This window comes from Podarcis raffonei, chromosome 12 (assembly GCF_027172205.1).
Source record: "Podarcis raffonei isolate rPodRaf1 chromosome 12, rPodRaf1.pri, whole genome shotgun sequence".
NCBI classification, from domain to species: domain Eukaryota; kingdom Metazoa; phylum Chordata; class Lepidosauria; order Squamata; family Lacertidae; genus Podarcis; species Podarcis raffonei.
Window position 1 is genome coordinate 38799155 of NC_070613.1, and position 23346 is coordinate 38822500.

Genomic DNA, 23346 nt, shown 5'->3' on the forward strand with positions numbered 1-23346 from the left:
TATACTGCAATAAGGTAGCAAAGATCTCAGAAAACTCAGTATTGTTTAGCTTGTCGTCTAAACATACTATTTTCACTAGTTTAGCAGAAAGGGGGAGGAATATTGCATTATATGTATCATTATATTTTTCCTCGTGATATAAGAGGTTCTCTTAATATGTAAACTTTCTCCACCATTCCTACAAATCTGGTGGAGAATCTGGTGCTCTTTTCTGTTATTATAACAATGAATGTGACAATGTTTTAATGAATGGGGGAAATATACTGGATACAAAACTCTGTTGCACTCCATTCATTTTTCAGGCATGATAGGAAGCATGTGCTAAAGTTGTTTTATTTTACTTTTAATAAGTTGTTAATTTCCATTTGAACAGTGTTCTTAAAGTAACAGTGGCGTAGCGTGGGGGGTGAAGGGGGGGCCGGCCGCACCGGGCGCAACATCTGTGGGGGGGGGGCGCGCTCGCCGCCTCCGGAGTCGCTGAAGAGCCTCAGGCGCAGGCTGTAGCAGAGCCCCATGTCTCGTGGAACCGACGAACTGTGCGCGCGTCCGGGCTGAAGGCGTCCAGCAGGCAGCGGCTCTCAGCGCTCACCGCGGTCCCCACGTGTCAGGGCCGCGGAGGGCGCGCCAGGCAGCCCCTCCTCACAGCTCCACCGCCGCTGCTGCTGCAGCTGCTGGGCCATGTTGCATTTTCCTCGCCTCTCTGCTCTCCTCCTCCTCCGGGCAAGCGGCGTCGTTTGGGCGGCAGCGCCAGCGGCAACTCGCCTCAGATCACTTGGCACGGACCCACCGCCACCGCCGTGGCTACCTTACCGTAAATACCCCAGCCCAGGCAGCAGCAAGAAGAAACTGGCAGCGGCGGCAGGTTAGGGGTTAGGGGGCGCAAATTACTTGCCTTGCCCCGGGTTAGGGGGTGCAAATTACTTGCCTTGCCCCGGGTTAGGGGGCGCAAATTACTTGCCTTGCCCCGGGTGCTGACAACCCACGCTACGCCGCTGTAAAGTAAGCTAACACTTTGTGAGGAAAAAATGCCACTTTTCCTAATAGTGAACTTACTGTGCAGAGTATATTAAGATTTAATATTACCTCATTTGCAATAACTGTTTATAAAAAGATTGCTTTAGCAAAGTATGGTGCCCTACAGCAGTTATTGGAATCAACTCCCATTATTCTTGAACACTAACCCATGCTAGTTGGAGCTCTGATTGAAGCTGATGAAGGTTACCATGTTGGCTACTATATAGGATGACAAATGGCTACCCCAATGTCAAAATAAAGAAGAAATATAATTGCCAAAGTCCTCTCTTAAAAACATTATCACAGAAATACATGCAAAAGGAACAGACAAGATTAAAGTTCCATCCGAAGTAGCAACAAAAAAAACCCAAAAAAGGCTACTGGAAAATTATTTTTACATCAGAATTAAAAACAAAAAATCAATGATCAATACCTATTAGCCTAACTACTCTGAATACCAAGGAATTCCTATGATAATTTTAGTGTTTTAATTTTTAAACAGCAAAGAAAATTAAACCATTATGGTGACTCATGGGACATTTCCTAGAAAATGAGTGATTATTTTTACTGGTTTATAATGGCCTGCAAAACATTTTTCTACTTTTATGTAAAGCAATTAAACAAAATCATTACATATTACTAAAAAGTATATTGATATGTGATTTAGGAGCTACTATTCATTCAAAAATACAATCCTAAATAAATTAACTAGGGAATAAACCCTACTGAGCACAAATGGGTAAGCACGGACACATGCAAACATGTGCAGTGAGATATAAGACCTGTTGTTTCACCTTCTCTAGACAAATAAATAAAAATTTACAACTTTATTGTAGCTGTAAAAATGTGGGTGGGGGGAAGCAGCTCAGGGTTCCTCAGTTATCTGAGCAGGATGGGAGTCACACAAGCACAGTTCCTTCTTCCACCATTGGGATTTTATTTCTTTATTGTATTTATGTCAGACCACAAAGCAACAAATGAATAATATTGCATTAACTGACACCCAGTTGGAACTTGCCAAAATTTGGACTGACATCCTTATTTGTTGCAAAAATCCACTGCTCCAGATTGGGAAAGGCAAGCCTTTAGGGATGTACAGCCACGTCACCTATATTGGTACTAGAATTATTATTCTTCTCTATCCTAAATATTTCTGTGAGTATAGGCAATCTGTTGGAGCTAATGATGAAGACTAATATCCTTTTTAAACGGGATTTCTGAAAAAGTCTGTATTTAATGCCTTTCTTAGAAAGATTAAGGTACAGCGTATGGTATATAACTCTTTCAATAAAGTAATTTAGCTCTGACCCTAGAATTATAGGCTGTAAAAGATCAAGGTGATTTACCTCAGCAATTTAGATCACCAAGGAAAAAAGGCCAATTTAAATCAATGATTTAAAGCAAAAATTTCCAATTATTATTTAGATACTTCCTAAATAAAAGTACATACTAATTGGCTGCTGTTACCATAAAAACACATTAATGGAAAACTGAATAGAGCCTTTATGCCATCTCAGAGGATACATTATAAGTTTCTATTCTTAAATAATGTAATGATCATGATCATGTCAAGCTGTATTAGAATTACACTAACAGTACAAATGTCTAGATATAATTTCCAGGTGAAAGACCAATGGAAACATTGGTTTGGATCCATCTTTCCCCTTTCTAAGTAAAATACCCTTCTGTTTACAAGCAGAGAGCTCTGGTTTTCTCAAAAACTCTTATCAGAGAGTTGAGGAACTTTCCAGAGTGTAATCAATGCACCATGGTGGACCACAACCATAAAAGGCAAAGGATGCATGAATGGAAGTACTTTCTATTTATATAAACAATCATATTACATGGATCTATTTGTCATTTCCCTGACAACCATCTCTGTCTACCTTCAGAATTTGCATACTTATATTATTGATCCAGAATAAGAGCTAGTTTTTTGCTAGCCTAAAGCAAACAACAACCACAAAAACAAGATGGAATTTGTGCGCCAATGCCCACCAGGGTGGGGGGTGGAGGTGTACAAAAGGTGGAAATGCCACAACACCAACTTGGGATCGAAACGCTTACAACTTTATTGATTACAGATGTAAGTTGGCTTTGACATAGGCATTTGGTATGTATACTGAATCAGCCAATCCTGTTGCTGGCTGATAACTCCATCGGGGTCGATCCTGAGATTAAGGAACCTCCCCCCCCCGATGCAAATCAAATAAGACAATCCCACAAGGTCTCAATTTGGGGGTACAGTGGTACCTTTGTTGTCAAACTTAACCTGTTCCGGGAGTCCGTTCGACTCCTGGAATGGCTCAAAAACCAAGGCTCAACTTTCAATTGGCTGCAGGAGTTTCCTGCACTCAATCAGAAGCCGCGTTGGACATTCAGCTTCTGTAAAATGTACAGAAACCGGAACACTCACTTCTGGGTTTGCAGCGTTTGGGAGCCAAATTGTTCGGGAGCAAAGCCGTTCGACAACCAAGGTACCATTGCATTCTCTGGCTTGTTAGCCCCGTCTGGGCTTTTGGACAGAACCCTACTAGATCAGAGGGTGGGGCATACCCATCCACCCATGCATCCAACCCCTTAGCTTAGACTAAGTATCCAACCCAATGCCTTTTTTTCCCACCAAACGTTCTGACCCTTACTGTGAGGAAGGCAAAAAGCTCCAGGCAGGGCCAATTTGTCTGCAGGCAAATTCCTCCCTGGCCCAAAATATTAATTTCACAGCATTAATTAATGCTGACTTATTAATTCCACAGAAAGGACATACATGTGCTATGCCCGCTTACCTCCGGGTAGAGCCAATAGCATACAAGGTGGGAGGCTGGGATATCCAATTCTGACTGTGTCTCATGCTTGCAGCGCAGCCAGCTTTTATTTACGTCAGAGCCAGAGGTACCACTGTATTCTGGTGGACCTGAAAGAAGACTGACCCCCACAGGTCCATTGCCAGACCATCGTCCATCCAAGGGCCATAACTGGCCCATTTGAATTTAAAGATTTGATGGGCAACCAGCCAGCCCCCCAACTGGATGTGTTCAACAGTGACATCAGCCGGCCATGCGGACTGTCGGCATCTGGGGGTCGATAGGCCAGCTGGCTCAGCCCCAGCTGGATGGTCTACCACTCAGCCTTACCGCTGCGGAGATACATCGACCTCTGGCTCCAACGTAAATCAGCGACTCAAGCCTGCTGACTTGAGCACACTTTACTTAGCAGAGTAAACTGCACAACAGAAGAGGATTGAGGCTGTAGATACATACTAAAACTACATAAATCAGGACAAAGAAACATGTCGTCTCTCCTTGCCGTCTTCTCAGAGAGAGACTCAAAACAAAAGCAATACACAGAGCGGAAGTTCCGCTCACGGGGCCCAGCAGTCTGTGCTGGAATGTAAACAGGCATGTGACATTGTAACAATCCCACATATCTGCAACAAAAGGTGGAATGGAATTTCCCAACACAAGACTTTTCTCCCCTGTCGCCTGTAAGTGGTCTTTTATTACACTCAACTTGCATGACAGACCTTAGCTGAAAAAAGCCTGATCTCCTTACAGAAACATATTCCTTAAGAAGTTTTACCCACTAAAATTGAAGCCCAGCAAATTTATTTCTTAGTGGACATATAAAGGTAGTAAATGCTTCCTGTTCCACAAAGGGATGCTTACCGCATGATGTGTTTAATAAACTGTACTATCACACAAATATTAAATATAGAAAACAAATACATTTTGTTTTATTCATTCAATATATTTACAGTTCACTTTTCTACCACTAAAAAGTGTGCATATATATGTGTGTGTGTGTGTATATATATATATATATATTTTACAATTGCAGAACTACAGTAGACTTACTGCAAATTTGTTTTTATTCTTATAAACATTGCAAGGTAATTGCAATTAGATATTTCACTAATCTACACATCATTTGAAAACTTATCTGTAACATGTTTTTCATAGTAATTAGTTCTATGGGTTTGACTAAGCATTTGTATTATTTGTTTTTTAAAATATATTATTAAAATTGTTGACAATTTGCCTTTCCTCTCGAAATCTCAGCAAACAAGGCATATTAAAAGTAATATCATTAAACAATTGAATAAATGCACCCAATAAATGCCAATTAGCAACACAGATCATAGTAGCAGAAACATGAAGGCCACCTAATCAGGACCGACTGAAAGATCTTAGGATGAATGCCAACTGTGGCTGATGTTGAAAAACCAAAAAAGGAGGGCAACAAATCTTTCTAAGGATGAGATTCGACATCTCAATGGTATAGAAGAGGTGGCCCTGCCTTCACACCACTCTTTGTACTCTAAAGACTACAATTCTTATTATCCCTGATGATTGGTCATACCGGCTGGGGTAAAAAATCATATAGAGGGCTTTACATTGGCTATCTCTGTACAGTGGCAGAATTTCTGAATGAATTTCTGGACACTTTCCAAAAGCAGGCCCACATATTACAACAACTTGGATGCAAGAATAGATGCAACTTGGGCAAGAATCACCACAGCCAAGCCATTTTTATTATTGGAAATAGTTCTGAACAAAAAAATAAAAATAAAAATCAGATTATTCAAGACAATGTATCTAAATACACTTTTCCTAATTTGGAAAAATAATTGTTCTGCAGATGCCTATAACAAAAACATTTGGTGCTGAGAACAGAGAAAGACTTGCTTTTGACTGAACCTACATTAAAATCGTCACCTTACCTTTAAGATCAAACAGATCACAGCAGTCTGAAATTCAATCTGGTGTCTCTCTCATATATTCTCATATATTCTCATATATATATATATATATATATATATATATATATATATATATATATACACACACACACACACACACATACATACACACACACACACACACACACCATCACCCCCACACCAAGTATCAACTTCGTATTAGCATTCCCCAATAAACAGATGCTTGATTCAGCAGAGTAGTGCATAAGTACTTGGAAGTTTATTCTACATGTATAAAAAAAAAAGTGAGGTCCTTTTTAAAATTTTACTACCTCAAGATTAAATAGTGAATTGGAACATGAAGAATTATCATGAAATTTCTGAAATCATAAGACTGCAATCCTAAACCTACTTATCTGGAAGCAGAGAATTTTTCAGAATTCTCACTCAATAACATCATGCTTCATAGGCGCTCAATCCAGTGAGATTACAAGTTTGATTGTGAAAGCTGCTAGGAATTTTGTTTCAAAAGGATTTTTAGTTTCCATAGAAGCACAATAATGTCCCTTAAAATAAGTTACTGATATATCTATTTAGGGCACAAAATGTATTCAAAAGAGTCACATGCACAAATATCACAATTCAAGAGAAGAGAATTTATGTATTAAAGTTAAATGTGCTGCGTTTACCACTTCTTGCAGGTCCTCAGTGACAGTTCTACTTTCACTAATTAATGACTGAAACCTAAGACAGATTCTTGAAGAATGGCCCTGGTTGGCATAACTCTGTCAAAAGAACTTCAGATCAGTAAATGTAGGCCAAGCTTTACAATTCCTGACAAAGAATTTTGAGTTACTAAAAACTGCAATACTTCACACCACTGATCTCCTGAAACTGCAGAAAACGGAAAATGGTATTTTGGCGTAGGAACATCATAGCACATGCAATAAAAACAAGATGGCTTAGCATGACTACTCAAGTTCCACAATCCGCACTGAAGAAATGGTTTCATATACTAAAATACAGTGGTACCATGGGTTAAGAACTTAATTCGTTCCGGAGGTCCGTTCTTAACCTGAAACTGTTCTTAACCAGAATCACCACTTTAGCTAATGGGGGCCTCCCGCTGCCGCCGCATGGGCCACAACGTAAATGCATGTAATCACTGCCATATCTGTTGCAATGATACTTCTCTGGCTCTCGCCGCTTGAGGCAATGAGTGTAAAAAAGACAAATATGAGTAAAAATTGGGCCACCTATGAACAATTACTAATAGAGATGGAGAACCAATGGAAGCTAAAGCCACATGAAGATGTAAAATGTATGGTGAATGATTGGCTGCATTATCGTCAAGTTAATGAAATGTTTAAAGATAAAAACAAAAATGGATTTCGATATACAAAATCAAGATTTGAATTGGAATTATTAAATAACAGAGTTAAAATATTACCTAAAATGTATAAATTACTACTGGGATGGCATTTGAAAGATGAGGAAGTTAAATCGGTTATGATTCATTGGGCCAAAGATATTGGTAATAATATACAAATAGAGGATTGGGGGAAATTATGGAAAGAGGGAATAAAATTTACTGCTTGCAGTGCATTGAAAGAAAACATTATGAAAATGATGTACATGTGGTATATAACACCAGTGAAGTTAGCTAAAATGTACAAAACAGATAACAAATGTTGGAAATGTAAAGAAAAGGAGGGTACTTTTTACCATATGTGGTGGGAATGTAAGAAAGTGAAGGACTTTTTATAATTTTATAATGAATCGAAAAAAATGTTGAAATATACATTTGTTAAAAAACCAGAAGCCCTTCTACTGGGTATTGTGGGTACGGAAATTCATATGAATGATAAAAAAATGTTTTTATAACTGCAGCAAGGATATTGTTAGCCCAAAGATGGAAGCAAGAAGAAATGGCAGCTAAAGAATAGTGGCAAGAGAAATTGATGAACTATGCTGAGATGGCGAGATTAACCGGGAAAATTCAGAACCAGCAGGACCAGACTTTTCTAAAGGAATGGAAGAAGCTTTCAATGTATTTGGAAAGCAACTGTTACCAACTGACATCACTTGTAGGGTTAAAAGTAGTTTTGTAAGGAGTAATATATAAATTATTGTGAAAAGAATTAAGGATAGGTATTAAGATTTGAATTTATAGCAATAACTGTAGTAAAAAAAATGCATAATTAGAAAGGATTTTAGAAAACCATCAGTTGAGGTTGAAGGAAGTCTTAGGCTGTGATAGCCAAAGACTTTGAAATGATGTTTAAAAGGATGATATGCTGGAAAATATGTGTAAAAACCAATAAAAAATTATTTATTAAAAAAAGCAATGATACTTCTCATACATTTCATAGATTCCCTAATTGATCAGCATTGTGGGTTTAATGCTTGCTAGACTGTTCCATGTCTCTTCAAGCTCTGACCCCTGTTCTAACTTCAGGGATGCCTGTGAGAGCAAGACTTCTTCAGCTTAACTAGAAATTTCTCCTTGGCATGGCTAAAGGGTTGCCTTGTGAGGTATGCATTCTCACCTGGGCTGGCTGGGTACCCATTCAGAAAAGCTAATTGTATCTGCAAACTGTAAAGGGCTCCTCACTTGATATCCAAATCACTGCACAAACAATCTGGTCTGTGATCCTGCAGGCCTAGTGAAACACAGCTCTCGCTACCTCATGACAGGTGGTATCTCTTTTCCTTCTACTACCTTTCTCATTTTCCTAATTTTGGTCTCTTTCAATCCTTGTATTATCCAAACCCCAGTCATTTGCATTTGTACTTTTCTATTGGTGCATATAGGCTTAAACTACAACTCTGTTAATAGGTACTCTCTCTGCTCCATCTTTTTCTAGCCAGTGTAGCAGGGTTAGTTTGGAAAGTCTGTGTAACTTGCTATTTTGCTTTGTTTACTGGCACTTCAAGACATCAAGCCATTTTACTCACTATCTGCCATTTTGTGTTACTATTTTAATTATAGTAACATTTGTGGCTCTTGCTAATTCCCACAGGAAAGCAAGACAGTATCGGTGGTTTTAAATTGGCTGATTTAAAATGGCAATAACCTGGAGCAGTTGCTATTGTGGCAAACAATTAATTCCAGAGCAAAAGATCCCCAAAGTGTTACTTTCATGAGCATACGTGTACGTTATGGGTTTAAACGTAAGCAGTGCTTTTTTCTGGGGGGACGAAGGGGGACACCCCCCCCTAAACATTTTGTGAATCTAAGTTTGGCCTCATTGAGGGGCAGTATTTCAATATGAGTAGGAAAATGAGAGTACTGCTAAACATTTTTCTTTTAGGAAAAAAGCACTGCTTGTAAGTGTGAATAGAGAGATATGCAGATCAGTTAACAGAGACAACAACATCACAATTTCAGACATCTGAAACAGAGTGCCTATATTTCTCTTGTATCAACCTTTTAAACTATTACATATTTCTTTTAAACAAATGTTTGTGAAGCCCTACTCAGAAAGTGTAGTTTCTAAAGCCTGACATTTCTCAGAGACCTCTTCTTGAGTTGTCTGGGGACTGGCTTGTAGGGAAGGGATCAAGCCCCTTCTTCTCCCACCTCTCCCCATGTTCCACTGCTTAAAGACATTATTCCAACAGCCTGACTTTGAGCCCAGCCGAGCTGAGCTGCAGAGGGCGGAGGGAGATAATGCAGGCAAGAGTTTCACTCCCCTATCCCACATACTCTGTTTAGTGTGAAATGCTAAGTCTATTCTTTATAGCTGAGCCGGCAAGCTTGTACTTAGTAAACATGCATGATCCTAATCAGCACTTCATTGCTAGGGAAAGAAGAATGCTAATTACCATAGCAGAAACACATTCCTCTCTATGGCTCAGTATTGCCTACACTGATTGCAGTCTCTCTCTAGGTTTTCAGACAGCAGCCTTTCCCAGTCCAAGCTGGAGATGTCAAGCATTGGAACCCAAGGCCTTTTGCACACAGAGCATAGGCTCAGCTACAGCTCTTCCTGCGCAGGCTGTTCATATGTACTTTCCTATATCACACAGAACACCTTTCTATATGATTGGAACGATAAAATTACACCAGGAAAAGCCCACGAAGAGACGGCAGAAAATGATAAATTTCGTATACAGGAGGAGGCTGAAGAGAGAATTTATAGGAATCACTGAATAATCAGCACCTGCAAAACCTTCTGAAGTCATTTTAAAAAGAAAAGAAAAGAAAGAGAAGGGAAGGGAAGGGAAGGGGGGGAACCCTCAATGTGAATATTCTTTTGAAGTGTTTGACTGTATCCTCTAAACAAGGAAGTTCTTATGCAGGGCAAACAAAAGGATGCACACAGGCCTGGGTGTTCTATGTGTCATAGCTTTTAGATTTGCAAGTGAACAATCCCTACTCGAAAAGTGTCTTCTTTTTAGCAACCTCCACATGGATATGATGGGCATTAACTCCCTTAGTCTCCACTACATACAGCAAGAAAAGTCATCAAGGACTGTGCTTCTTTCTTATTCACCTACCAAGCTTCTTTCATAATTCACTACCAGCCATCTGTCATTGAGGAAGTGTTTCCTTTAGATATAGGAAAAAAATGCACAATTTGACACATTTTAGATAGTGCAAAGCAAGCATGTTTTCTTTCATAAACTGTATCAGATTATAGATCATTAAAATGGAATGATGCAAATAAAAAAAAAAACCTGCCTAATGCTATGAAGTTGATCAGCTGGATTCCAAAGTGATGTGCATGAGCTCATGTCACCAAATGACTTGTCGCTAGTTACTAGCAAATCTAGTGATTATGAAGTGCCGTTAATTTTCGTTCCATTTACTAAAAATTCTAGTCTTTTGAATACTGTAAGTCTGATCTTTAATACAAAATAGAGTCACATTGGGCTTTAAATAAGTTAATTAAGTATTAAAAATCAATCATGTGGAAGTCTTAATATTTAATATTGTTAGATTGTGTATCAAAGTGGTTTTATTATTTATTTACTCAAAACCTTTCCAGAATACTTCATTTTGCATCAGGGGGTCTGTATCTCACAAGATAAATGCATTTACAATGCCAAATAAATTATATATAAAACCATTTGTCTTAATACATGTCATTCAATATTAAATATCACCCATTGGTACCACCCTGAAACCTTAATCCATTTTTACCAACCACACATTTGTATTATTCAAATGTTGTCTATTAAATAGTTGTCTCTGGAGCTATAGAACAGAAGTGCATACCCTAAGAACTATCATCATAGGAGTTTTAAAACACTGCCTGCAGATTTAACTCTACATTCTTTTGTGTCTTACCAGCACTTAACACAAAGCATATAAACTTTGTGGTGAATTAAAATGTCAGGCATGAAAGATAAAATGAGTAGCTTTGAATAATCGGGGGGGGGGGGAGAGACGTAACTATAGAAGCTCTGGTATGGATTTTAAAATTTTGGAATTACAATTAAAAGGAGGGAATCTAGATAAAATAATCCTGAAACTTTTAGAGCATATCAGCTTCTGAAGGCCTCCTGACCATAGCTGTCATTGTTTCCCTTTTTTAAAGGGAAATTCCCTTATTCCGAATAGGATTCCTCGCAAGAAAAGGGAAAAGTTGACAGCTATTGTCCTGACCACCCGGCATTTCAGCATATCCTTATTGTAAAAATATGTACTAGCGCTCCTCTTTCAGTACACATTATGGATCGAATAGCCATGCCATCCATTGTCCCACAGTAAATGGGAAGTGGATGTTGCTGGTTCACTTGTGAGGTGCTTGTCTCTCCTGCTAAACATATCACAATATTAAAAATATTGAGAAGAAGTAAACTTCTGTCTCAGTCTTATGTTTGCATATTCCATAATCCCTCTTCTCTGGAGACTCCAGCTCTGAATCAATCTTTTAAGAAAGACCACTCCACTAGCTGCCTCCAATAAAGGGTTTTGCCCGGCACAATTCCTGTGACAGAAGGACCAGAGGCACCCAGGAATGCTCTTCAAGTCCCAGGAAAGAAAGCACCCTAAAATTCTTTGAGTCAAAATCTTGATTAAATAGAGTGACATGAGCAGGACCTTAACTGGATAATTCCCCTCCACACAACCACAACTACCAAAAGCATTCAAACTTATCATGTATACATTGTAATACTTCTCTTTCTGAAAAAGAGAATGTACCCAGAACAAACTGGTCAGTATCCTTCCAAACAGAAGAAGCCAACTCTAAATTTGAGGGCCTGATCTAGTCCCCAATTGAAATTTTCTAGCCTATTTAAACATTGACCAAATCCAGACTCGCTTAGATTCAGCAAGGTGGCGTTGAATGTACCTTCAGATCACACCCTGATGAACCTGATTAAAATAACTTCTGTTTAGCCTGTCTGGTATGATACGCCACCTTATCAATATTGAGCTTCCTGAAATGCGCTCACGCTCTCTCTCTCTCTCTCTCTCTCTCTCTATATATATATATATATACACACACACACACACACCTTTAACTCCCATGTCTCTCATCTCTCCCATTCCTTTCACACTTTGTTGTCTTCCTACTACAATCAAACTATCTAAATTTAGACTTAAGGTTCATGAGGGCATGACCTGTTCATTTATGGTGCTCTGTAAAGCACCATGCAGGCAGTTGTGAAAAAATTCAGAATTCTTTTCCATTTTTACTTTGGGTAACAAGCACCATGCAGTGATTTGCAAAATGATTTTATAATATTTATTTCATTATTTACTATCCTCTTGATTTACTCTACAGTTGTGTTTTCTTTTCTCACAATTGTAAAAAGGTAACGGTAAAGGTACCCCTGACAGTTAGGTCCAGCCGCAGTTGACTTTGGGGTTGTGGCGCTCATCTCGCTCTATAGGCCGAGGGAGCCAGTGTTTGTCTGAGGACAGCTTCTGGGTCATGTGGCCAGCATGACTAAGCCGCTTCTGGCGAACCAGAGCAGCGCACGGGAACACCGTTTACCTTCCCGCCGGAGCGGTACTTATTTATCTAATTGCACTTTGACATGCTTTCGAACTGCTAGGTAGGCAGGAGCAGGGACCAAGCAACAGGAGCTCACCCCGTCGCGGGGATTCGAACCACCAACCTTCTGATTGGCAAGCCCAAGAGGTTCTGTGGTTTAGACCACAGTAGGAAGATGTAAATCTACATAAAATCATGATTTAAGAACCTGCTTGAATTTATGTGGATTTTAAATTTTTGCTAGAGTAGCAGAAAGTCACCAGGCATTGTGCATTTTTGTTTGGAAAAAGCTTTGAAGGCCACAATATCTCAGTGAGAGAACTTTTAAAGCTTGTGCATTTCTAAAGAACAAATAGATCTGCGAACCCACAATGCAGAGCAAACAAGCACATCTTGTCTTCTCCAGCTCAGACAGCAAACAACTCTCTGTAACTTCTAATGCAGATAGGCAGTTTGTTCTTCAGTACTGATTTTTATGGAATCTTTGCTTTGTTGTTATTTGTGCACAACAAATACAAGACAGTAATTTCATTTTTTTCCACTGAACATTAAGAAGAGTTTAAGAAGAACATCTGGCTTTTTATTTTATATAAATCTTGTAGCACCTTGTGACTAATCTTTTAAGCCCATTTTATTAAAAAAAAATACAAGAGATGTAAACAAGTGATAGTCGTAAATCTCCTTGGTTTATTTTTTCTTTTGTTTTTAGGAAAGCTGTTGAAGTTTGCTTTATCATTTCAATTTTACTACCATTCTCGTTCTCAAAACTACTACTGGGCCATCAAAAAGTGAGGTTTCTTAATTTTATCTACACAGGCCACTCCCGTCTGTGGCTCTATGTTCAATCAATGTGCAAAAGTTACATTTTTGCCCAGGGAAGAACAATGTGATTTATGAGTTGTGATTGGTGCATTCTTTATGTCCCTTAACATTTATAACCCTCAAGACAAAAAGAATCAGGAAACTAAAAGGCTAAACTTATTAATGAAGGCAATGGTAATGCAGTAGTAACTACTACTAGCATGATGTTAGGCACACATTACTAAGTTTTGTATGTTAAATCCAAATCGTTCCCCTTTTAAAAAATTGACTATGGGTGTTATGTGATCTTGAATGTACATAAATTATAGAAATTCCTGCATTTTAACAAAATTAAGATGTTGAAAATCATGGCTGGAGCCAGAAGCATTGGGGTGGCCTTCGGCCTGATGCAGTATGGCTCTTTTTTTGAGCTTGCTTCACCATCTCTCTGCCCCTTACTGAAGATGTATGTGGAGGGTTGTTTTGGCCCTTGTAACCAGCAAGTGGGCTGGTGGCAACAGCAGAAAAGCTAGATTAGCCTGGTCCTAACTAGATAAAAACCCTTTCCACTTTTTTCTGGTATTGCCAAACAACTTCCCTTCTTCTCCGCCTCCCCAAACCTATATTTTGAATTGCAAGTCTGAAGGCACTTTGTTTGTGTAGATATATATGTCTTCTAATTAGTGTATATGCCATAGAAAACAGCTATTGTGACAGGTGGAAGGTCTCACTCCCAGTCCCCAGTTTGGGAAGGGCGTTTGGAAGTCTTCACAAACACCTTTGTCAAAACAACTTTCATATGTGCTGTAAGCTGCTCAGAGTGGCTGTGGACACCCAGCCAGATGGGCGGAGTATTAATGAGGATGATGATTAACAAGGGAAAGCAGTTCCGCCAGGGAAAGAAAGCAATACAGCCTCATGCATTTAAGGGCAGCAGCTAGCCAGTGAAAGCCTGGAAATGGTTACAGGTGAGGGAAGCCTCTTAGGTGCAGCAAAGACCAACAATGACAGAATCCAATTCTACTGGCATGTTTAGCATGCGAGTATAAAAGACAGGAGCATCTTAAAAAGCAGAGACATCACCTTGCCAACAAAGGTCCGTATAGTTAAAGCCATGGTTTTCCCAGTAGTGATGTATGGAAGTGAGAGCTGGACCATAAAGAAGGCTGATCGCCGAAGAATTGATGCTTTTGAATTATGGTGCTGGAGGAGACTCTTGAGAGTCCCATGGACTGCAAGAAGATCAAACCTATCCATTCTTAAGGAAATCAGCCCTGAGTGCTCACTGGAAGGACAGATCCTGAAGCTGAGACTCCAATACTTTGGCCACCTCATGAGAAGAGAAGACTCCCTGGAAAAGACCCTGATGTTGGGAAAGATTGAGGGCACAAGGAGAAGGGGACGACAGAGGACGAGATGGTTGGACAGTGATCTCGAAGCTACCAGCATGAGTTTGACCAAACTGCGGGAGGCAGTGGAAGAGAGGAGTGCCTGGCGTGCTCTGGTCCATGGGGTCACGAAGAGTCGGACACGACTAAACGACTAAACAACAACAATAAAAGACAGGAGCCAAGGGCTAATACATCTAATTTCCTCACTAAAACCTTCTCCCTCCAGCAGGCAAGGATAAGAACAGGGTTTGTCACAGGGGTCTTCAGCCCAGGGAGTCATTTCGGTGTTGCTAATGCAGCAAAAACAATGTGGGAGACAGCACTTATGGGTTCCTGCTCTCTGCAGTCGCTGCGATTCTCCAGTGGTTTGACTTTACCGCTGGAGGTGCACTCCACTGTCTCCTGAGACAGGTGGATGCCAAAACACCCCCCCAAAATTTTATTTATTTATTTATTTATTTAACCTAAGAACCTCATGTTAATGTATTGTCCTTATGTGAAATTCCAACTACACATGATCACGACTTACTGGGAGTTTGAATACCAACAAAGTCTGCCTCCTTGGCTTGGTTTATACATCTTGAGTAGAAAAGTCTTTCTAAATGTCAACCCGCAACGTTATAAAATTATACAGAAGGAGAAGGAAACAGGGTTTACAGTGCATATAAATATGATAGTGTATTAGCCTGCATTTAATTACCAGTTCAAACAACAACCTGATCTAACCTTTGACAAGTAAAATAAATGTTCTGAATAATTTAACCAAAGCAAACATTTGCTGTTAATGCTGGCTAATTATAGTAAGAGTTGGAGGGAGAAGGAAGGAAGGAAAATGAGTGAAATGATAATTTATACACTTGTACTGCAGTTGCCACAACTATTTCTTGAAGCCTTTGAATTTTTTTTCCTTGTGATGTTTGTATTAAGCAACAATTTAGAGATATACTTTCCTTCCTTTCCTGTACAAAGTACAAGAATATCCTCTTGAATTGCATAAATAGATGAGAACCAAGAAAGTAGGTTAAGTATGCATTATTGCTTCCTAGAAAGCTTATTTTCTTTGGTAATTAAGGAATCAACTCCAGCTCTCATTTCACTGTGTTTTATTCAGTAAAAGACTCTGTAGTTGATAGTTTCCCCCCTCAAATAATGTATGGAATATTTCTTCAATAACTTATGAAACTAAAGATGCCCTCATCCTCAATTTCCATTGCTTAATACAATTTATTTGCTGAAAAGGATTGTGTCCTATTACCCAGAACGCTGATGTAGCCAAAACTATTAATTAATTTTAAACCATGTGAATATATGCAGTATAGGGAAGCAGACTATGCTTCTATCCACAGGAAGTAGTGGCAAAAAACAATGGCATGGGGGAAAGTGATATTTATCATTCCAATGCATTTCAGACCCTACTGGCCTTTCTTCTGGGAAATTCAGAGAAATAAAGATACAACATTTAAGGTGTTCTATCTTCTTCTCTTATGCTATTTAACCAGCCCAGTCTATACAATGTCTAACACTGGGTTCTCTAGTAGAGGATTTTCCCAGCATCAATTACTCGAGATTCTTTAAGAGTTGATTGAGCCAGGAAGTTCACAAATACAAAGCAGAACTTTACCATTGAATTATGACTCTTCCCCTCTTTTATGTATCATCTTCTTTATAATAATGGTTATGCACTAAGACACAGAATTCAGTATCCTATGTATCTCAGCTTTCATTTTTAAGGTGTTTCAACCTGTAAGCTAAGGTAGTCTTGACTTGAAAATGTATGCTCTACATCAGGTGCAACAGGAAAGTAGCTACTGAGTGCAATTTTTAATGTGTACTTGTAGCCTACATTTTTCTGCTACCCCCCCATAACTAAAGGATTAGAATGAACAATGGAATATAAGCAACTTTTTGAAAAGTTGTTTAAATGTGAACAATTCAAACAGGTAAGAGAATTTTGCTTAACTTAAGGATCAGGTCACTTTGCAGCAGATTTTAATACATTTTTAGTGGAGAGTACATATCACAACCTGACGATTTTGAGTCAGGAATATGGGAAACTTAAAATTTGCATTTACAGTGTGCCCTATCACAGAGGCTCAGTGATAATGACAGAGTAAAAATATACATATTTTTTCCTAAATTAATTGGAATTATCCAAATGCAGAAAACCATTGTTTGAAGTCTTACTATTTATAGACAAATCTCCCTTTCTTTAGCTCAGGTTAAAAAGACTTTTTACTCAAAATTTTGGGTACAGTACTCACTAAGAGAAGAAGCTCCATTAATTAGTGTCATCTTGCTGCCTGGGAATCAGAGGCGGAACTAGCTGCTCTAGTTGCTGGCTAGCTGCCCGTGGGGGCGGGGCAAGCGTCCCGGGGCACTGCCCACGGCGAGCGTTCCAGATGGGCGGGGCGGCAATGTCAAACCCCCCCATCAGGTATGACACCTGGGGCGGACCACACCCACCGCACTCCCCTTCCTCCGCCAGTGCTGGGAGTGTCTGATGCAAGACGGCATCAAGGTCAGTATGACTGTGCAGAAATTAATGGTCAACCAGCGTGTACAACTTTCAGTGCTGGGAATTATGCCCCTAGGCCCTGATTGGCTAAGCAATAAATGCCCTCATAAAGCCATGCCTTTTTGAATAAAAATTGTCTCTGAATTTTGTCAGATGGCCCACATTTTGATAAAGATCATGGACTTACATGTGCCTAGATGCAACTTACTGGTTCAGTTGGGTCTCTAATGGTTAGTGTTAGGGTGCAGCAAGTTAGCTTTGTTATTTTCTATTTTGTACTCCAATTTCCAAATGTATCCTTACACTTTTAGTCTTTTTCTTAACTGTCTTTTTACTGGTAAATGGTTCTTATGTCTATGCTTATAACCTCCTTAATAAAGTATCATATTTATTCTGGTGCCATCTTGGTCCTAAATCTGATACCTGGATGCTTGGTGTACTGGGTAATTTGTGGGTTTGGGGCTCAAAAGACAGAGAGTGGACTGTTCAACTCTGGTCTTTGTGAATCCCGAGTATGTCCAGTAACAGCCTGAGTTTCCACTGGCCCAGGATGAGGGACTAACAGGGTCTGGATACAACACTCCTTGAAGGGGGTCTTTATAGGTTGACAGCACTGGGATGAGAAGCCTTTATCAATGACAGTAAAGTATTTCTGAAAATAATACCATTTGCCATCTACACAGAAACTGTGACCAGTACTAGCCTGTTACGATTGGCTGCCAACTGATTTAAAATGCACCCTTTCAAGTAAAATGGAAGGATAAGAGTCTAGACTATCAGAAAATAGAAGACAATCTATAAAATAATGTGCAGTTTCTAGACCAATATTCTTAGAGGATTTGTTGTGTGTATTTCATAATAAAACATATTTTATATAACAACAACAACAACCATGACAACAACAACAGAACAATGTTAACTTGGAAAGCAGACTGAAAAATATTAAAGACATTTTCTGAGCACTCTTCAAAGAAGGAATCTGTCCAGATCTCATGCAAGCTAGTTTCAATACTCTAACATTAATTTATGTACATATATATTAATGAAGAGGACATGTTAATCCCCCAGTGTCTATATCTGTGAGGCATCTTAGCTCTTACTTCCTTCACTGTCACTCTTGTGTAAGTAACATACTGTGGCAACATATGAATAGTTCATATTTCCAGCAATGAATGAATGAATGATGGCTTAAACCCTAAGTAGCAATTAAGGGTTCTGTTTCTTTACTGATCAGCTGCTGCATAGTTAGAGCAAACAAGTGTGTTTCCTGATATGCACAGTTGTCAGTTAGCGTGTGTGTGAGAGTGGGGAATCATCAGCCAAAGATATTTCCAGTTATATCTACAAGCTCCATTTCTTGTGGGTGATTCTAGTGGAGAAACACATTACAAGCCAAAGGCATGGAAGAGATGAGAAAGGACGTAGGAAGAGAGGGATGTATCACAGGCAAATAATGTTCTATATAGAGACTCAAAACATTTCCAGTTCTTCTTCAAAACCGAGGCACTAACATATGGAAACACCTTGAGGCACACTAGCAGGTTGATTTTGCTTCCTATGACTTGGTTGAATGTAGACTGGCCTCTGGGTAAATTATGATGAAACCCTCAGATGAGTAAACATTTCTTTTTCTCATATACTTTTCAAGCTTTTCAGAGATGTTACATAAAAATGAAAACACTGTGTGTTTTTTCAAAATGATCTAAGATAGACTTCAGTGAAACTATTATAAGCAGTTCTAGACTGAGGACCAGAATATTTGTGGGTATTAATAAATGAATACATAGTGTGTGTGTGTGTGTGTGTGTGTGTGTGAGAGAGAGAGAGAGAGAGAGAGAGAGAGAGAATGAATTAGAAAAATTTCAAGTACCTGATTTCTTAGGTTCCTAAAACTCATTGTGCTCTTGGTAAATGATTTTTTCTAGCCTTGGCCATATTAAAAATGGACTGGAACTTATCACAGGAAAAGGTTCAGCCAAATTTTAAACAGAATTTTTTTTGCCCACAATTACTCTCAGAATGATACCACATGATAATATACCATTGCTCAAAGGGCATTGTGAGCGAAATAAAATGGTGGCAACCAAAAGCAAGATTTTGCTTATAAATGAAAGCAGAACTACTTTTTTTTAGAAATAATAACTTCAATAAAATATATGTTCTTTTTCTATCCCCCTCCAATTTAACTTCATACAATTTCAAGTTGGACCAATTAGATTAGAATTCTATCAAATTAGATAAAAGCAGATACTACTCAGTCAAACTGCAAATGAGAGACAACTGAACATATTCAAAATCACTTTCATTTCAATTAGCACTTTATGTACAGAAGATTAAATAAATATTATAAAAATAATAAAGATTAGAGTTAACCAGATTAATGATTATAAATCAACAAGATAATGCTGTTTTTACAGTAATTTTTTTCCTTACACTTTTTATTATACAAATAAAATAAAGTACACAATTTATTGGTGGGATCTAGAAGATATTAAATAAGCAGCAAACAATTCTACTCTTTTGTGAGAATATAAGAGCCTGCTAGTGACCCATTTAGTCCAGCATACTGTTCTCAAAGTGGCCAGTCAGATGCCTGAATGTAATACCACTCTCCTTTCCAGCTGTTTCCAGCCACTGGTATTTAGAATAATACTGGCTCCAATAGTGGAGGAATAGACAATGAACTGGTCAGTTTGGCTGATCATGCCAAAATATTGGACTCACATAGTCCATTTTCTCCTCCTCTTCATGCTCCCTTGTTAGCACAATGAATAGTTAGTCATGACATCCAAACTGGTAACCTATGGATTAGCTTGCTCTCCAAACCAGATTTAGAAACGATGACTCCCCTCTCCCCCAATTCATATTTGAAGGGCAAACAAGGAATCGAGGACAAATCAAATGTAAGAGAGGAGGAAAAGAGAGTTTACAGGCCTGGACATGGATGGGCAAACTACATATTGCTACTGCCCTGTCCTGCCTAGCATCTCTTCCATCATCGGTGTCACGGGACTCTGCATTCTAAATGAAGAAACTACAAAAAATAAACAATGCAGTAAAAAACTATATTTTGCTTCACCTACAGAATAGTTCAGAGAACTACTCACAAAATACTACAAAGTCATTTTAAGATCAGGGCTACTTTCATCATTTCCAGCACTGTTTTCTAAATGTGTAGCATGCACACATTTGAAAACCTTAATAAGTATCACTTCAAGAGTCGGTGGAAGAAGATTGGAAGAAATTTAAAGACTACTTACGGAAATATTGTAAAATTAATGAATGTTAGAAGGATGTTGGGTGAAAAGTTATATGGTTTTTAGCTACAATGCTATAAGGAGTATGAAAATATTGGATTATTAATAGACAAAAATTTAATGTTACATTATTTTAAGATTAAAGATTAGGATAAGTAAAGAGAGGAAGGATTTGCTGAACTAACAAATTAAATTGGAATACAAAAAGGGAGGTTTGAGGAGGTTCGGGAATCAAGCAAATGAAAGAATGTGATGGAAAGATGGAATTGTTTTTTATTTGTATTTTTTATTTTTTATTTTTTCATTTTGTAAAACTCTAATAAATATCTTTTTTTTAAAAAAAGTATCACTTCATTACTCCTACACAATACTACGTTTTTCAAACACTTCAAGATGCTGTTAGAACAACATGTCTGATTTACAACACCTTAAGATTCCTTGGAGTATTTAACTAAGGTAAACTAAAATGAGGGGGGAGCATCATTAGAACAATTAAAGTGATTTCATTAGTAAGAAGTTACATTACTTTCTTACTGCATTTATTAAGTGATGAGGCTAGCCAAACCCCCACAACAAAATCACAAACAGCCAACATCACTAAGATATCACAGATATTCTGCAAAAAGACAGTAATAGTTTTCCACATATACAGCCCAGCTAATCGGCAGGAGTGCCCTCTCTCAATTAAATCCTGAGTAAATAGATTCATTTATTGGACTGGAATTTTTCCAGAATGCTGGAAAACTAATCCAGATTAGGTCTAGGTTAAATTTCTAGACTCTGGTGTTCAGTAATGGCATAGTAGCTGTATGGCAAAGTCATAAAACCATGCCATGGTTTTTATTACAAAACTCTCCAAGCCTTCCCTCACCTCATACATCATGAGAAACATGAAGTGGGATGATGACTGAGAGGGTCCCAATCTCACTCAGATTCGTGGACAGGCTAGATCCAGTCAAAAAAGTACTATGGAGGTAAAAAATAATAATCCACCAATTTTAAAGACTAGTTTCTTGAATTTTATTGGCTGCAACAGAATGACAACACAGTTTTCCTCTTCAAAGTGTTGGCTATGGAGCAATACGGAGACAGTTTGGGGTTAATTCTTTTCAACTTTTGGCTCACGGTCAGAATTGGTGCCATATTTAAATGAAGCACTGGGCAAGCTGCACTTTATCCCTACCAAGCCATCTTTCTAAGCTTTCCAAGAGATGGGGGGCAACAGTGGGGGTGCGCATCCTCTTTTCTTGTTAAAACCTTCTTTAAAAAATGCTAGGATGCCAGGTTAAGCCCAACACTGTGTAAAGCACCAGACAAGGCAGCAGCCAGCCACCCTCTTTGTTTCTCCAGTATTTCTGTACTCCAAAATAATGGGGCACAAAGACATGACAGAAGGCTGCAGCATTGCCTGGTGCTTCATAGTGCTGGGCTAGGTGCGACCAGTGTCCTGACAGTATGTATTCCACCATGCCATTGCTCAGACTTCTTTAATCCAATGCAGGATTACTGTGCTGCCCTGACCCATTTAACAGCAGACATTAGGCAGTACAGAGGTTTTCCTTATAGCATTCAGGCTTCCAAATGTTAAACCACTGTTTCCAAATATCACTTTGTTTTGCAAACAAAGAATCTAGAGTAATGATGAAACATAGAAGAGCAAAGACTGAAAACCCCACCTTATATTTTAGGCACTGAATCATTTCCTCTATCTGAACAAATTATTTGCTTTTAATTTTTTTTATTACTATTAAGAAAGGGGAAACCCAGTACATTAACAGTACAATGCAATTAATGCAAACACCTTATAAGAAATAGATTCCTGTCAAGCTTTGTGCATCCACAATTCATGTTCCAATAATCAATAAACACCCTTTTTGCAGTAGTACCGGTAGTTGCTACAGGTGTGTCATTTTTTCTATGCACAGCATCTGTTAGGTTATCCATCTCAACCATCTAAGCAAGTTAAAACAGAATCCCCTTTTACTAATTCCCTGTGTAAAACTGGATAATACATTCATTTGAATCTGTTCCTCTAACTCTGCATTTTTAGAATTTCAATCACAAGGATGCTAGAAGAGACTGAACACTTATCTATATATGTGTCACTTTCCCTACAGGATTCTTTAACACCAATCGCAAATGTAAAAATCTACCCAAGATGCAAAACATCTCATGTGTGTGTTTTCTTTTGCAACTGTCTCCCTTTTAGTATTTCCTTTCAACTATATGCAATAGCAGTCTGTAGTTAAAGGGGGGGTATTGCACCTGACTTGCCACATTAAGCTTGAAAGCACTAGATTCACACCTACAAAAATATAGAGGCAATGAGAATTTTCATGGACATTTTACACATTTATTAATATCATCAGTTCCATCATGTCCCAGGGAAAACATCTTATTAGTGCTACAATTAAATGATTCAGCAACCATCCACACTATCTTTGCCTTTTAACAGTTCCAATCAGTAGCAGATCTAGGTGTAATCAACAGCAGCAGGGGGCTTTAAGAAGCAAAACAAAACAAAAACAGTAGGGTTCTCTACTAGTATACTCTAAGTGATAACAAGAAGACATATTTTATTCTACCTTATTCCCAAACAGAACTTTGCAAGTCTTGTAAAACACTTCTCAGCGGCAAGACAAAAATATCAAGTCTTAAAATGCTCACAGAAACAACAACACAACACTGTAAAAAAGCTCCTTTCTGTTATTTATGT

General features: G+C 38.6%; 1 protein-coding gene across 11 annotated transcripts in view; it reads right to left on the reverse strand.

Annotated features, from left to right (window-relative positions):
- The window catches only part of TBC1D5 (TBC1 domain family member 5), a 289716-nt gene that overhangs the window by 198223 nt on the left and 68147 nt on the right, over positions 1-23346 (reverse strand). The window lies entirely within an intron of this gene.